Source organism: Gossypium hirsutum, chromosome A13 (genome assembly GCF_007990345.1).
Source record: "Gossypium hirsutum isolate 1008001.06 chromosome A13, Gossypium_hirsutum_v2.1, whole genome shotgun sequence".
NCBI lineage: Eukaryota > Viridiplantae > Streptophyta > Magnoliopsida > Malvales > Malvaceae > Gossypium > Gossypium hirsutum.
Genome location: NC_053436.1, coordinates 64,774,461 through 64,786,058, shown reverse-complemented (window position 1 = coordinate 64,786,058; position 11,598 = coordinate 64,774,461). Strand labels below are relative to the sequence as shown.

At 40.4% G+C, this 11,598-nt stretch overlaps 1 non-coding gene across 1 annotated transcript; it reads left to right on the top strand.

Annotated features, from left to right (window-relative positions):
- The first annotated feature begins 10,803 nt into the window (after positions 1-10,803).
- Positions 10,804-10,910, top strand: LOC121212782 (small nucleolar RNA R71). The gene has a single exon (XR_005908156.1). It is a non-coding gene; the product is annotated as a small nucleolar RNA R71 (small nucleolar RNA).
- The last annotated feature ends 688 nt before the right edge of the window (positions 10,911-11,598 follow it).

The following is an 11,598-nucleotide window of genomic DNA, read 5'->3' as shown; positions in this document are numbered from 1 at the left end:
TTTATGCCATACGTCATGGTTGATTATTTTGGTGTTAAAATTCATGATATGGCAATAGTGTAGTAGGGGGAAGTTTGACAATGATTAGCCTTTGGCATGGTTAGTCATGATCATAATTTGTGATATGCATGATGAATTATTAGTTAGATCAAGGAGTAAACACGAAGTGGGCATAGTTGCTTTCGTAACAGATGCTGGCAGCAGCAGTGACATGAGATTGAAAAATCACTAAAAATAGTAGGAGTGGAATTAATTGATGAATAAATTATGTAATCGAAGTTCGATGAGTCTATTTTCATATAGAAGTAACGAAAGGATCATATGGACAGTATGTTAAGAGATAATCAGGTTCTCGTGGGACAGGGCCAGAACGGTTTCTGGATTCCCTGCTCCGACTTTGGAAATTCATTATAAATGAACCAGAGATAATTAGGTGTCATACCATATATGTATAGATTCCTCTCTGAGTCTAGTTTCTATAGAAACAAACGGTATCAGTATGGAAGTTCTGTACAGGGAGATATCCAGGTCGTAATGCGCAAAGGTCAGTATAGTCGACCCCAGTAACATGGGAGACTTTGACTAATAAACTGTACTAATTGGGCCAACCAAAAATTCTAGAAAAAAATATGTTGATGGGAATATGAGTCTAGTTTCAGGGAAAATTCACGGAACTGGATTTTGAGTTCCAGAGCTCAAGATATGATTTTTAAAGTGACTAGTACGCAGATTGACAGCTTGTCTGGAAAAATTTTAATAAGTGGTTTGAAGTCTGTTAACACCTCGTGTTCGACTCCGGCAACGGCCTCGGGTTCGGGGTGTTACACTTGATTGGTATCAGAGCCATGGTTTAGTCGGTTCTAGGACTACCATAGCGCGTATGAGTCTAGCTATACATGCCTTAATGTTAATGTTTAAATGTGTGATGACTTCTGACGGTTAAAATGTTTTTGTTTTGATTAGTAAATGGACCCCGGTGTAGAAGGAACCTTAGCAGATGACGTTGAGAGCGTAGCGGCTGCTCCTGCACAAGGGACGCCGCCTGTTGAACCTCAGTCATCTGCGAATAATCAAGGTGAGGGGGCTAAACAAGCCTTCTTTACCATGATGAATGAATGGGCCGCGCAGTATGCCCGAACCAATCCGGCTGTCCAACAATTCCCGAATTTGAATAATCCACCCCCGGAGCCAGTAATGCCATCAGTTATTGATCCTGTGAGGCTGAGTAAGCCACCTGTAGACTTGATTAGGAAGCGCGGGGCTGAGGAGTTCAGGGCCATAGTTACTGATGATGCTGAAAGGGCCGAGTTCTGGCTTGATAACACCATTCGGGTGTTTGATGAACTGTCATGCACACCCGATGAATGTCTAAAGTGTGCTATATCCTTGTTGCGGGACTCAGCCTACTATTGGTGGAGGACCCTGATTTCCATAGTCCCAAACGAACGAGTAACTTGGGACTTCTTTCAGACGGAATTTCGAAAGAAATATATTAGTCAACGGTTCATTGATGAAAAGCGTAAGGAATTCTTGGAACTCAAGCAAGGCCGTATGATAGTATCTGAATACGAACATGAATTCGTAAGACTCAGTAGGTATGCCTGGGAGTGTGTAGCTGATGAGGTTGCTATGTGCAAAAGATTCGAAGAAGGATTGAATGAGGATTTAAAGCTACTAATAGGTATTTTGGAAATAAAAGAATTCGTAACACTAGTCGAACGAGCCTGCAAGGCAGAAGAACTTGGAAAGGAGAAGAAGAAGGCTGAATTTGAAGCTAGAGACTACCGTAAAAGATCGACGGGTAAAGCCCCGTTCTCAGCCGTAAAGAAGTTCAGGGAGGACACTAATAAGTCGAGGACGACTGCGGGAATTTCCATCAGAGCAAGACCATCGACGGACTCCCGAGCTACTTCGGTAGCTAGTGTGGGCAATAATCGTCTAGAGAAACCTGAATGTCCCCAATGTGGAAGACGACACATAGGTGAATGTTGGGGTAAGTCTATTAACAGGGCCTGTTACGGATGCGGTTCGAAGGACCACTTCATTAGAGATTGCATGGAGCTTGATGAGAAGAATAAGATTCAAGGTGCAAGACCTAGTGGAGTGACAACTAGAGGTAGACCACCGAGAATTTTAGGAGGTAGGGGTGGTAGTCAGAGAGGGGCCTCTGATACGGCTGTTCGAGCCGAGAACCGCACTCCTGCTAGAGCATATGCCATCCGCGCACGAGAGGAGGCATCCTCCCCTGACGTCATCACTGGTACCTTCACTCTCTTTGATACTAATGTGATTGCATTGATTGACCCTGGCTCTACTCATTCATATGTATGTGAAACCTTAGCATCCAGTAAGACTCTACCTGTTGAGTCTACTGAGTTCGTAATTCGGGTGTCAAATCCCTTGGGTCGTTACGTGCTTGTCGACAAAGTGTGTAAGAGATGTCCCCTAGTAATTCGAGGTTCTTGTTTTCCGGCGGACTTGATGCTTTTGCCGTTTGATGAATTTGATGTTATTCTTGGTTTGGATTGGCTGACCGCGCATGATGCGGTTGTAAATTGCAAAAGCAAGACTATTGATTTGAGGTGCGCAAATAACGAGGTAATCCGAGTTGAGTCTACGGATTTGAAGGGGTTGCCAGCTGTAATATCAGCAATGTTGGCCCAGAAATATGTAAGAAAAGGGTGCGAAGCATACCTTGCGTATGTACTTGATGATAAAGAATTAGAAAAGAAACCCGAATCTGTGCGGGTGGTTTGTGAATACCCGGATGTTTTTCCTGAAGAATTGCCGGGTTTGCCACCTGTTCGGGAGATAGAGTTTGGTATTGAGCTTGTACCTGGAACTGCGCCAATTTCGATAGCTCCGTATCGTATGGCACTAACCGAGTTAAAAGAGTTGAAAGCTCAGTTGCAAGAATTGACGGATAGAGGTTTCGCTCGACCAAGTTTCTCACCTTGGGGTGCACCAGTATTGTTTGTGAAAAAGAAGGACGGAACCATGAGGTTGTGCATTGACTATCGTCAACTGAATAAAGTGACGATAAAGAACAAATATCCGTTGCCGCGCATCGATGATTTGTTCGACCAACTGAAGGGAGCCACAGTGTTCTCGAAAATAGATTTGAGATCGGGCTATTATCAGTTACGAATTCGAGATTCGGACATACCCAAAACTGCCTTCAGAACAAGATATGGTCACTACGAATTCTTAGTGATGCCGTTTGGGCTCACTAATGCCCCTGCGGTATTTATGGATTTGATGAATCGGATCTTCAGACCATATTTGGATCGGTTCGTAGTTGTGTTCATTGATGACATCTTGGTCTATTCAAGAGATGAGACTGAACATGCTGAACACCTGAGATTAGTGTTGCAAATTTTGCGGGATAAGCAGTTATATGCTAAGTTCAGTAAGTGTGAGTTCTGGTTAAGAGAGGTTAGCTTCTTGGGTCATGTGGTATCCGCATCGGGTATTCGAGTTGACCCGAACAAAATCTCAGCCATACTTAACTGGAAACCTCCGAGAAATATTATTGAGGTTCGGAGCTTTTTGGGGCTCGCCGGTTATTACCGACGATTTGTCAAAGGTTTCTCGATGATAGCCACACCAATGACGAAGCTACTTCAAAAGGATGTTAAGTTCGAATGGACGGAGAAATGTCAGAAAAGTTTCGATCAACTGAAAGCTTATTTGACTGAAGCTCCAATTTTAGTGCAACCTGAATCAGGCAAAGAGTTTGTCATTTATAGTGACGCATCCCTACTCGGGTTGGGTTGCGTATTGATGCAAGAAGGTCGAGTTGTGGCCTATGCGTCGAGACAATTGAAGCCACACGAGAGAAATTATCCGACCCATGATCTCGAACTAGCTGCCATCGTATTTGCTTTGAAAATATGGCGACATTATTTGTTTGGTGAGAAGTGCCATGTATTTTCGGATCACAAAAGTCTCAAATATTTGATGACTCAAAGAAACTTAAATCTGCGACAAAGACGTTGGCTTGAGTTGTTGAAAGATTACGAACTTGTCATTGATTACCACCCGGGAAAGGCTAATGTGGTTGCGGACGCCTTAAGCCGAAAATCGCTATTTGCTTTACGAGCGATGAATGTGCACTTGTTTGTTCTACCCGACAATGTGTTAGTAGCTGAATTAAAAGCCAAACCATTGTTGATTCATCAAATTCGTGAAGCCCAGAAAGTTGATGATGAATTGGTTGCAAAACGGGCTGAGTGTGTTCTGAACAAGGAATCGGAGTTTCGATTGGATGATGATGATTGTTTGAGGTTTAGAAGTCGTTTGTGTGTTCCAAGGAATTCGGAACTTATTTCGATGATTTTGAATGAGGCTCATAGTGGCCGAATGTCTATCCACCCGGGTAGTACTAAAATGTACAACGATCTGAAACGTCAATTTTGGTAGCCGGGCATGAAACGAGACATTTCGGAATTTGTTTTAAGGTGTTTAATATGTCAACAAGTGAAAGCGGAACATCAAGTGCCTTCGGGATTACTTCAGCCAATCATGATACCTGAATGGAAATGGGATCGAGTCACGATGGATTTTGTATCTGGGTTACCATTGTCGACGAGTAAGAAAGATGCGATTTGGGTTGTTGTCGATAGACTGACTAAGTCGGCTCACTTTATCCCTGTATGTACGGATTTTTCATTGGATAAACTAGCCGAATTGTATGTTTCTCAGATTGTGAGATTACATGGAGTACCTATTTCTATCGTGTCGGATAGAGATCCGAGATTCACCTCGCGATTTTGGAAGAAATTGCAAGAAGCTTTGGGTACCAAGCTGCATTTTAGCACCGCTTTTCATCCCCAAACCGATGGTCAATCCGAGCGGATAATTCAGATACTCGAGGATATGCTGAGATGCTGCATCCTTGAGTTTAGTGGTTCATGGGAACGGTATGTACCTTTGATTGAATTCGCTTACAACAATAGTTTTCAATCAAGTATTAAGATGGCACCTTACGAGGCTTTGTACGGTCGTAAATGCCGTACACCATTGTTTTGGACCGAGCTCGGTGAAAGTAAAGTTTTCAGAGTTGATTTGATTAAAGATGCCGAACAGAAAGTAAAGGTAATCCGCGAGAGTCTGAAGGCAGCCACAGATCGTCAGAAATCGTATGCGGATCTGAAACGAAAGGACATTGAATATCAGGTTGGGGATAAAGTGTTCCTTAAAGTTTTGCCTTGGAAAAAGGTACTTAGGTTTGGCCGTAAGGGCAAGTTGAGCCCGAGATTCATTGGGCCGTACGAAATCTCCGAACGAGTGGGGCCAGTTGCGTATAGATTGATTTTGCCCCCTGAGCTTGAAAAGATTCACGATGTCTTTCATGTTTCGATGCTTCGACGCTATCGATCTGATCCATCGCATATAATTAGCCCATCAGAGGTTGAAATTCAAGCCGATATGAGTTATGAAGAAGAACCGATACGTATCCTAGCTCGTGAAGTGAAGGAGTTGCGAAACAAAAGGGTTCCGTTAGTGAAGGTGTTATGGCTCAAACATGGGATCGAGGAAGCTACTTGGGAAACTGAGAGCTCGATGAAAGAACGATACCCAAACCTATTTACCGGTAAGATTTTCGGGGACGAAAATTTCTTAAGTGGGGGAGAGTTGTGACAGCCCTAATTCGACCCTAGTCGGAATGTGGTTTTGGGACCACAAAACCGAGTCATAAAATTTAGTTAAAATTTTATTTGCATATCTTATATGTGTGATAGTACTTGTACAAAAATTTGATGTTTTAATTTTATATTAGGAATGTGAATTTTGCTTGAAAGGATCTAGTTGAAAGACTTGGAAAATTATGATAGGTAAATAAGTAAGGACCAAATAGTATTAAAGTGGGAAAGTGTTGTCCTTGCATGTCAAATTAGCCAAACTAAAGCATAGTGGCCGGCCATGCTATGGGTGGAAACATGCCTCCAACATGTTATGCTAGTGATGTATGTTAAGAAAAATAAAATAATGAGCATGGTGATTAAATAATGAAAGGAAGGGTGATGAAAAAAAAATAATATGGTCTCATCCATACCCCCTTGTTGCCGTGAATTGAAGAAAGAAAACAAAAAAAAGTGTTCATTCTTGAACATCCTTGGCCGAATAGAGGAAAGAAAGGAAGGGGAAAAGCTTGAGAAAATCGGCTATGGTGGTTTGCTAGACTAAGGTATGTTTGATGTTGTCCTTGAGATGCATGCATGTTTTAGTAATTGACTTGAGTTCTAAATAGCCCATGTTCAAATCTTGAATCTTGTTGATAACATGAGCAATCGGTCATGAGAAAGTGTTCAAGAAATGGTTGTTGTTCATGTTATTTGGATGAGAAATGGTGAGTTTTGTTGTTTCATGTTAAAGTTAGGTGAATGATGATAGAGGAGTGTTTGAACTATAAAAAGAATCGGCTACCTTGTTATGAGCTAGGGCCGAATGTGAGTTTGGTTGTGTTTGAATATTACATGCTTGGTAGAATGGTGGATGAAGGTGCCGAATGTATGTTGGATTGATAGAGTCTCCAAATTGATTTTATGTGTGTATGCATGACCGAATATACGTGGTCACATGAGTAAGGAAATGAGTTATTTGATATGTGGTAAAAGTTAAGTACTAAATCGAAGGTTGCTAAAATTGCCATTTCTTTAGCCGAATATGTGTTTGATCAATGAAGGAATTGTTGAAGAATATAGGTGAACTTGGTGAGAGTATTCGGCTTAGTGTATAAATGATATAAAGATTTTAGGAAATTGTTTTGGTTAGGTGTATGTATGATTAAGTATATTCGGCAATATACTTAAAGTGGGTACATGATATTACATTATAATTATTGAGCTTAAGTATATGGATATGTGTATATGTGGTCATATAATGACATTTTGGTTTGAAAATTTAATGATATGTGATTGCCGAATGTGATAAATAAATTCATGTTATTGGGTTAAATATTGAATACTCTTATTTGTATTATTTAAGCTCAAGAACCTAAAGGAGAGGCGTCCAACAAGGGGAAATCGAAGGTCATCGAGTAGCCGACTCGGAATTATTTTACCCAACATAAAGTAAGTCATTAAGCATATAGTTGGTATTAATTCAAATGGTCATAACGTTTATGTAATGATGCTGAATGGAATGAATAAATATATATATGCATGTACGTATGTGATGATGAAAGTGTTGAATGAAAAGAAAAGAGGTGAGATGTATTGAGTTGTTGATCTCGGCACTAAATGTGCGGGTATAAACATTTATGACCATGAGATTGGCGCTACGTGTGCGGGTTTAAATTGTGCAGCACTAAGTGTGCGAATTGACTATGTAGCACTAAGTGTGCGAGTTTGACTATGTAGCACTAAGTGTGCGAGTTTGACTATGTAGCACTAAGTGTGCGAGTTGACTATGTAGCACTAAGTGTTCAAGTTTGATTATGTAGCACTAAGTGTGCGAGTTGATTATATAGCACTGAGTGTGCGGACTTAATATATATTCTTGAATCATTATGGACACTAAGTGTGCGACGCTATTGAGTCGATCACGGACAGCGGATCGGGTAAGTATCTTGAGCTCATGGCTAATAGGTGCTATGTCTATATTTGGAGTTGAGCTTGGTAAGTTTGAACCCATGTGACGAATATACTTGAAGTCACGAACATAAGATTTATCGTGGAATGGGTGAAAGGCCGTTTAGTTGTATGATTGTAACGAAAATAAAATGATTTATGAAAATGCCTCGAATATCCTATTGATGAGTATATGGAATGTGGATGCATGATTTGGTATGAGATTGAACCGATAGGTCGGAGGAACTATGGTATGGTTCGGTATGGATGGAGTAACTAGCCTCGTTCCATTTTGTTTCCTCTTGTGATAATGTTATTAATGGATGGTAGTGTATTGCTTATGACTTACTGAGTTATAAACTCACTCGGTGTTTCCTTGTCACCTATTCTAGGTTTCTTGGACTCGTCTCTTTTTGCGTGGTCGGGCCGTCATCGAAGTCATCACACCGGATAGCGAGTTTTGGTACTTTCTTCTTAGTTGGCTTAGGAGAACATTTCGGCATGTATAGGCTATTATGTTGTGTTTGAACTTTGGTATGTAATCTTTTAGCCATGCGAAAATGGCATAAATGTTCGGTTGGGTTTGGATTCATAACGTTAGGTCGCAAATCTTGATAATTCGACCTTTTTATGCCATACGTCATGGTTGATTATTTTGGTGTTAAAATTCATGATATGGCAATAGTGTAGTAGGGGGAAGTTTGACAATGATTAGCCTTTGGCATGGTTAGTCATGATCATAATTTGTGATATGCATGATGAATTATTAGTTAGATCAAGGAGTAAACACGAAGTGGGCATAGTTGCTTTCGTAACAGATGCTGGCAGCAGCAGTGACATGAGATTGAAAAATCACTAAAAATAGTAGGAGTGGAATTAATTGATGAATAAATTATGTAATCGAAGTTCGATGAGTCTATTTTCATATAGAAGTAACGAAAGGATCATATGGACAGTATGTTAAGAGATAATCAGGTTCTCGTGGGACAGGGCCAGAACGGTTTCTGGATTCCCTGCTCCAACTTTGGAAATTCATTATAAATTAACCAGAGATAATTAGGAGTCATACCATATATGTATAGATTCCTCTCTGAGTCTAGTTTCTATAGAAACAAACGACATCAGTATGAAAGTTCTGTACAGGGAGATATCCAGGTCGTAATGCGCAAAGGTCAGTGTAGTCGACCCCAGTAACATGGGAGACTTTGACTAATAAACTGTACTAATTGGCCCAACCAAAAATTCTAGAAAAAAATATGTAGATGGGAATATGAGTCTAGTTTCAGGGAAAATTCACGGAACTGGATTTTGAGTTCCAGAGCTCAAGTTATGATTTTTAAAGAGACTAGTACGCAGATTGATAGCTTGTCTGGAAAAATTTTAATAAGTGGTTTGAAGTCTGTTAACACCTCGTGTTCGACTCCGGCGACGGCCTCGGGTTCGGGGTGTTACATACTGCATCTAGTAGTACTTTGTCTCCAACCTTAAGTTTATTTGGTGAGGTATTGAGCTCATCCTGGCTCGGTGTCAGCTTATCGGGTGTTCTCTATTTCTGTGTCCGCCATTCATCTAGCTCCTCGATTTGTAGCCTTCGTTCTTCATAGATAGGTCCCTTGTTTTTGTTTGAACACGGCTCATATGTGTTCTTCGTAACTGTTTCCTGCACAGAAGGTTTCACCACATGATTAGTACTAGTAGAATGATTTATACAACCACCTTCAATTTTTGATGTGTTACTCGAATTACGAGCTTGAAGGGTGATTGTTTTGTCTCCCATATGAAGTGTGAGTTCACCTATACCAACATCAATAATGGTTCTAGCAGTCGCTAAAAAGGGTCGTCCTAAAATTAAAGGTGCGTTACTATCCTCTTCCATGTCTAGAACAACAAAGTCTATTGGGTATATAAATTTATCGATCTTAACAAGAACATCTTGAATGATACCCCTAGGAAATCTAATGGTTTTATCAACTAATTGAATGCTCATCCTAGTTTGTTTGGGTTAACTAAGACCTAGCTGTTTAAACATTTTATAAGGCATAACATTAATACTTGCCCCTAAGTCAGCCAATGCATGATGAACATCTAAACTACCAATTAAACAAGGAATCATAAAACTCCCTAGATACTTCAATTTGTTGGGTAGCTTATTTTGTAATATGGCTAAGAAAACCGCATTCAAATCCACATGCGACGACTCATCCAACTTTCCTTTATTTGTTAAAAGCTCCTTTAAAAACTTGATTGCGTTTGGCATCTGCGAAAGGGCTTCAATAAATGGTAAGTTAATATGTAGTTTCTTTAAAAGTTTAAGGAATTTACCAAATTGTTCGTCTGATCGGTCTTTCCTTGTCACATTAGGGTATGGCACACGAGGTTTATATTCTGTACTCATCGGCTTTGGGTCATTTTGGCCCACCTCATTCTTACCTTTGCTTACCACCGTTTCTGGCTTTGGTTCTGCAACTAACCCTTCCTCATCTTGAATGGCAATCGCGTTGAGTTGGTCCCTTGGGTTAGATTCAGTGTTGCTGGGCAGGCTTCTTGGTGGTCTTTCGGAAATCAACTTGGCGACCTGGCCAATCTGAGTTTCGAGCCCCTGGATTAATGCTTGTTGATTTTTGAGTATCGTCTCGGTATTCTGAAAATGAGTTTCCGACACTGAGATGAATTTGGTTAGCATCTCCTCAAGGTTCTGCTTTTTCTTTTACTAGTACAGTGGTTGCTGAAAGCCTGGAGGGGGTGGTGATCTCTGATTTCCTTGGCCTCCCCATGAAAAATTTGGGTGGTTCCTCCAACCTGCATTGTAGGTATTGCTATAAGGATTGTTTTGAGATCGAGGATCGTTACCCATGTAATTTAACTACTCGTTCTCCGTGTTGTGGCCATAAGGTGGGTATTCTAAACTGCTTTATCCACCCCCACTTGTTTTGCACTGCATTTCTGGGTGAACCTGTGAAGAACTAAGAAAACCATCAATTTCTAATTCAAGAGTTCTACCTGATTAGAGAGCATGGTGACCGAATTGACGTTATAAACGTCGGATGCTTTTGTTGGCTTTGTCCCCAAGACTTGCCACTGATAATTATTCAATGACATCTCTTCTATAAATTTATAAGCATCTTCAGGTGTCTTATTATTGATAGTTCCGCCAGCGGCTGCGTCGATCATTTGTCGAGTCAAAGGATTCAGGCCATTATGAAATGTTTGAACCTGTAGCCAGAGTGGTAACCCATGGTGAGGGCATCTTCTCAAGAGGTCCCTGTATCTCTCCCATGCATCGTAGAGTGTTTCTAAATCCATTGGCACAAAAGAAGAGATATCATTACGTAATTTAGCCGTTTTAGCTGATGGAAAATATTTTAATAAAAACTTTTCGGTCATTTGTTCCCAAGTAGTGATTGACCCCCATGGCAACGAGTTCAACCATTGTTTAGCTTTGTTTCTCAAATGAAAAAGAGAATAACCGAAGGTGAATGGCGTCATCAGAAACGCTATTTATTTTAAAAGTGTCACAAAATTCTAGGAAATTTGCCAAGTGAACGTTGCGATCTTCGTCCTGCTAACCATCAAACTGAACAAATTGTTGTATCATTTGAATTGTGTTAGGTTTCAGTGCAAAAGTATTTGCAGCTACAGCAGGTCTAACTATGCTTGATTCAGTTCCTGTTAAAGAAGGTTTAGCATAATCATACATAGTGCACAGAGCAGATTCTGATTAATAGCAATTGCATGAGGTAGCGAATTTTCTTGGTTTTTAGCCATCTCCTCGGTTGTGGTTGAAGTATCGTCCTCTTGCTCTTCCTCTGTGTATCGTAAGCTTCGTCTTATTTCTCGTCTGCTTCTACGAACTGTGTGGTCGATCTCACCGTCAAAAAGTAGTGGTCCTGATGGGTTTCTTCTGGTCATAAACTAAAAAAGCCTATCAGAAGAAAATAAATGAAGAATTAGAAAAGAAAATAAAAATTTAAATTGGAATAAAAGTAAAATGGCTAAAGTAATAAAAGTCGAGTGTTCCTAATAT